This window comes from Rattus norvegicus, chromosome 1 (genome assembly GCF_036323735.1).
Source record: "Rattus norvegicus strain BN/NHsdMcwi chromosome 1, GRCr8, whole genome shotgun sequence".
NCBI classification, from domain to species: domain Eukaryota; kingdom Metazoa; phylum Chordata; class Mammalia; order Rodentia; family Muridae; genus Rattus; species Rattus norvegicus.
Genome location: NC_086019.1, coordinates 212,035,783 through 212,041,782, shown reverse-complemented (window position 1 = coordinate 212,041,782; position 6,000 = coordinate 212,035,783). Strand labels below are relative to the sequence as shown.

Here is a 6,000-nt window from a genome sequence, read left to right as displayed (position 1 = left end):
AAGGCCTGGGCGGTAGTGGAGTCAGAATGGAGATTAACAAAGACAACCATAAGAACAAGGGAGATAGAGTAGGTGGGGGGCATGGCTTGGGCAGCAACCATGAGGTCATGATCCTTCTAGGAGATCATGTCGTGCAGACATGGGTGGTGTTTCCTTCACCTCCTCAGTCCTTGACCGGTCAGCAAGAGACGGGCCATCTTCTTGATTGGTGGGGTGATATCAGACAGTTCTGGCTGGTACCCAAATAGGTTTGTGAATGTTCTGTAGAAAGACACAAACAAAATCCCTTTGCATTGTGAGGACTGGGTTGGTTTCCTTCCATATTCTGTCCACAGGATGGGAGGAGTTAGCCCTGGTGTGAGCAGTGGAGGAAACGGGCAGGAGGGTGTTTAGAGCCTTTGGAAATATCTAATATATTTAGAATGGCGAGGGCCATCTCAAACTGAACACTGGGGGAGGGTGACTGTTTTTTTGTTTTTAAGTTAGGCTTTTAGAGTTTCGTGTGTTTTTATACTTCCTTGGCTCTGAGGACTGTAAGAAATATCCTTGTGATGGGTAATCTTCCACAGTGAGCTGAAAGCTTAAACTGGGAGCTGGTAAGGGCGGGACCATTGTCAATCTTTAATCTGCTGAGGAATGCCCGTGATGGCAAAGGCAGCAAGCCTGGGTGAATTAATCTTTCCCAGCTCTCTCCCATTTGGGCTGTAGCCCATATGAAATGCATTTATGCGTCTATAGTGACAAAGACACCTTTTTGGTGTCTGGTTTGGGGAATGTGAGTGACAGAAATTTCCCAGAGGCATTGGATTTGAGAGTTTGGAAGTTAGTGACCAGAGTTTGTGAAGCTCAGGTGGTAATGAGGGGTGCTCAAGAGGAGCATGCTTTTATTGTTCTCTGAAGGAGAGCAAGGAGGACTTAAGGGAAGTGGGCATGAAACCCTTTGGTATTTGTGTTGTGTGAGTGCGTGTGTGTGAATGTGTGAGTGAGCGTGTGCGAAATTGATCTGCTTGCTCAATGGAGGCTGTGAACGCTCCTACAGAGTCAGTTTATCGAGCGCTCAGATACTGGACCTCGCAGGGATCTGTGAGATCTGGTTTGCTGGATGTAGAGGGCAGACGCTCTTTCCTGTGAGAGGTTGGGAATGTGGATGAGAAGAGGGCATAGCAGATTGTCAACAAAAAATTGTGATGGGGGGGGATATGTCATCCTGTAAGAGTCTTGCCTCTGTGTGCAGCAGGTACCACATAAAGAAACTGTATACATTGATTGCAAACTGTTCAACATAAAAAAAAAAGAATGTGATAACCAGGGAAGCAAATTAACAACATATACACTGCCCAAGAACAAAAATAAAGGGTCTACTGACTTCTTTAAGGACTAAATAAATTTCATACAGTACCTGGTATTTGGGGAGTGATAGGACAACTCTCTAATCAAAGAATGGGGAACTCATTAACTCATTCCTGGGGGATAGTATACTCTTGCCATGGCTCCCCATTCCCTCTATCAGTAAGTACTGAGTAGGTCTCAATGATGGGTCTTTTTGAAGCAAAGGGGGTGACCACTACAGCAGAGGCAGGGCAGAAACCCAACTTTAGTTAGGGTAACAAATTTTCCATCTGTCCCAGGAAATCTGATAGGCTAATAACAAAGTGGGAGTGATTTCTGAGTAACCACTGCATATCGGAGAGGAAAAAAAGGGGGTGACATGGATATGGGGTTCTTCCTTAAGGTTTTCAGGGCTCTATCCCTGCTGTTTCTAATCATAATTGCGAGTGCAACATCCTCAGTTAGAGTTCTAGGCGCACCGCCCACCGGAGTGTGGAGTGTGGAGCCAGTCCAGCAATCCCTGGGGCCGACACAGTGCTCCCATGAGAATGAGGAGTTTAAAAGAAGCCATAGGGTGATGTTGGATCATATCTAAAGAGTGCTATATTTTTGGGGGCTGGATTAATGGTGCCTAAAGCTTCAACTGCCTTGGTAGAGAGAGCTAGAGGGGAGAAAGGGTTTGTTCGTTTGTTTTTTTATAAATCACCTTTTAGGAGAGCAAAGAGAGGCTGTAGGGGACAGGTCTGGAGTGAAAGCCAAGGTCTTGTGCTCTGTGTGTTCAGATGCTGATTTCTGTGCCCCAAGATCCAGTTACAAACCAGACATGGGCATTGTCAAGAATATTGAAGACTCTCCTGTATCAGTGTGATATAAAGAATGTTCCCCAATTATCTCTGATTGTTTAATAAAAAGTTCTATAGCCAATGACTGGGCAGAGGAGACAGGAAGACAGAACTTTTGATCCCAGCCAGGGGTCTGAGGATGGAGCCAGGAGTTATTATCCATTTCAAGATAAATGTGGAGATTTTTGCCTAAGTAGGGCCTTAGTGCTGTGGCAATGACCTCTTAGCATATGGTGGGACTGTTTGCCATCCCTTGGGGAAGGACTGTCCACTCATCATACGTCAGGCCAGCCCACTGTTGTTGATGGGGTTTATTGAACATAAAGCATTGGTTATTCCGTGGGTGAAGGGGGATAGAGAAAATTCAGCCTTTAATATCTATAACTAAGAGAGGGACACTTGGGGTTGGGAATTTAGCTCAGTGGTAGAGCGCTTGCCTAGCGAGCACAAGGCCCTAGGTTCGGTCCCCAGCTCCGGAAAAAAAGAAAAAAAAAAAGAGGGACACTTGTGGAAATGATGGAGACAAGGGGTAACCCCCTTTGGCGGGTGCCCTCAAACCCACGTGGTTTTATTGTCATTAAATCTTGAAGTAGACTCCATCCCCCAGGGCTTTTTTAATAGCCAACACAGGGGTGTTCCGTGGACTGAACGAAGGGCAAATATGGTGAAGTTGAAGTTTTTTTTACTAATGGTGTGAGTGCTTCAAGTTTTTCCCTCCATAGAGGCCATTGTTTAACTCAGATGAATTTGTTAGAGAGCCAGTCAAGGCAGGGCGTGTTATATTTAACAGCCGTTTGGGGGAATGTTTTAAAAGTTTTTATGAGTATAATTATTATTGCAGGTATAATCATTTTTTCCTACTGTAATTTTGTTTTGTTTTGCGTTTTTGGCTGACTAGCGAGAGTTACCTTCCAGAGCCTCCGGGATCTTTCTAGAAGATTGGTGCAATGTTGGCCACAAGGGGGCGTATTGCGCCTGTAGCCCCGCAGGGGCCTTTCATCTGTAGGCTTGTTTGGCGATAAAGGCATGGAAGAAACCTCCTATGCCTAGAAGCTGAGGCACAGAAATTAGCTTCCGGTCCTGTGGGACCTCTTCCTGTCTTAAAATTGTTTTACCTGCTCCAGTGCCAATTAGGCGTTCGTCACCTATTTTTAAGGTTGTCTCTCGGTGGAAGCCTTCTGAGATGCTGGAGCTCATGAAGCTTCTACTGGAAGTTTTCCCTCTCAATGTCAGTGCTCACACCTGCCCCGTTTTAAGTTTAAAGGCTCCTCTGGGTTGCTGTCCTAGTCATAACGGCAGCAGCAATCTCTCCTCCAGAGGAAGCTCCTACAGCATTGGGGACAGACTGTCTTGGGGGGGGTGGTAGCATTCTGATGAAGGGGACCCTTAGGACATCTACCTTTCCAGTGTCCCTTTTCCCCCACATTTAAAATAAGTCCCTTCTGTTTTTATTGTCACTGCGAAGGCCTGGGTAATGGAAGCAGCCAGATGGGATGCTGTCCCAATACTTTGAGTGGCCACAGTCCATCATCACAGTGTTTTTCTCTGAGGTCTTAGCAGGTGACCTGTGGCGGAATCTGGGGTGCCACTGAGCTGCTGGGTAGTGGAAGGGGGAGGGTGGGGAGGACAACTGTCCTGCAGTGTGACATAGGGAAGGTACAGGGAGGACTGGGTGGGGCCAATCCAATGCCAAGGAGTACCCTTGTCTGAGGTGTCAGTGGCCCTTTCATTGTACCCAGTCCCTCATGATGGCAGAAGCTGAAAATAAGAGAGGGCCAGTTGATGTCTCCTGGGGTGGGAGTTGGAGGGAGGATTGCTTACCTTTCTCCTGCACTTCCTGGTGGTTTCTATGTCCCGTGTTGCGGTGCCAGCTGCTGTTCAGGCTCTGCCTCCCAACCCATGATAGTGTGACTGGCTAACGATCAGAAAAATGTTTCATGAGAGGAGAAGGGAGGTGGGGAAAGGCCAGGAGTGGAAGGTGGCTGTGAACCCTTTGAGAACAGACTCTTGGGAGACAGCTTCAGTGAGACAGCTCATTTAATGGGGGGAACAAAGGCTATTTAAACCTTTAGGGATGGGTAGGGGATTTTGGGGTGAGGGTACATCATTGGCCAGGGCCAGGGCTCTTGGGATGCCTTATTTGCATAAGTAGGAATTCCAGGTGCTGCTAGGCATGACCTTATGAGGAGAGAGGAAGTTTAACCTGGCTACTTGGCTACGTAGTCTCCTCTGGGGGACAAGTGTAGGGGCACAGGGCTATATGCACTGGGAGATGCAGGCCAGGGGCAGGGAGGGGGAGTGATCTTATGCCTGCTGATCTCAAGATGAGATTTCCAGGGTTTGGGTATGCTTCGACCCCACTCTCATTGGCCACTATGCCTGGCAAAACAGTTCTTATAGGATGTGCCTGTTAGGACCTAGGTAAGAGATTAAGGCCTAGATGGAATGCTAGGGCCTAGGTGACTGTTACCTGGCTAGCCCATTGTAAGAAACGTTCTTATACATTTCTGCTGTTACTAGAAAAATGCCAAGATTGATTACATATTCTGTTACATTCTGTCTCCTTGGAAATAGTACTTCCTGTACCTAGGTATAAGCTTTTATGGTATATTCTTTTATACGCTACCCCTGGGATTGACCCCGACATAAGAGAGACAACTGCGGGGTTGGGGATTTAGCTCAGTGGTAGAGCGCTTGCCTAGGAAGCGCAAGGCCCTGGGTTCGGTCCCCAGCTCCGGAAAAAAAAATGTGTGTATATATATATATATATATATATATATATATATATATATATATATATATATAGAGAGAGAGAGAGAGAGAGAGAGAGAGAGAGAGAGAGAGAAGAGACAACTGCACCAATATAAGAAAACTATTTGGAATAAGACTTCCATTTTAAGTAGTAGTCAAGTAAAGTAAAAGTTCCTGGTTCGGTCCCCAGCTCCGAAAAAAAGAAAAAAAGAAAAAAAAGAGTTCCTAAGACCTCCCTAGGGACTGACATTCTACTTGGCAGAAAGAGACATGCACATGGGTAACTGACATCCTGGTTGGCATGGATGTTAGAAAAGGTCCCATCCTGGTAGACAAGTTAGGACATGAATATTATACAAGGCAAGTCCCCTGCCACAGTTGAATACCCCAACCAACGGGAACAGAATAAATGTACACCGAAGTCATGTTCCTAAGAAAATCCCTAGAAGGGTGTGGTTCTGATGTTAAAGTCCTGTTCCCCAATTGGTAATTGATTTGTCAGTAAAGAAAGGGGGTGAGCAATTGCTGGGCAGAAGGTACAGGTAGGACTTCTGAATCCCAAGAGGAAAAGGAGAAGCATCTTTCTGCCATACTTTGGAGGAAGAAGAACATGGAAACCATGTGAGTCTCTGGGAGAGCTGGGGCCTGTGATCTCTGCTACAGGCCAGTGGCCAAGGATGTTTGGCAGGAGCTAGGTGGGACTAGCTACTGAAGTTTAGGGTGAGTAGAAATAATAAATTAGTAAGGCCACACTTTTCCAGGCAGGAGATAGTAATGGCCAGAAATTGTGCAAACAAGGCAAATTGTAAAGTAACAATCTCTCTCTCTCTCTCTCTCTCTCTCTCTCTCTCTCTCTCTCTCTCTCTCTCTCTGTCTTTTATCTGAAGATTCAAGGGTCTCAGGTGGGAGCTGCTAGCTAGCTAGCATGGTCACCTCTCAGAACAAAGCAGGGTAGAACAAAAAAGAAGCCAGGAGGGGCTGGTAGCACAGTCAATCCAGGGCAAAGGTAGTAGCATTTAAAACTGCATACAACACCCCCATCCCTAAATCCTGATTGGTACAATAACTTGGCACAGAT

At 46.3% G+C, this 6,000-nt stretch overlaps 1 protein-coding gene across 1 annotated transcript in view; it reads left to right on the top strand.

Annotated features, from left to right (window-relative positions):
- Positions 1–1,096: 1,096 nt before the first annotated feature.
- Sf3b2 (splicing factor 3b, subunit 2) overlaps positions 1,097–6,000 on the top strand; it is a 40,910-nt gene continuing 36,006 nt past the window's right edge. The window contains exon 1 of the mRNA XM_063286842.1: positions 1,097–1,127. The gene's annotated coding sequence lies outside the window, so the exon portion shown is untranslated. The remainder of the gene's footprint in view (positions 1,128–6,000) is intronic.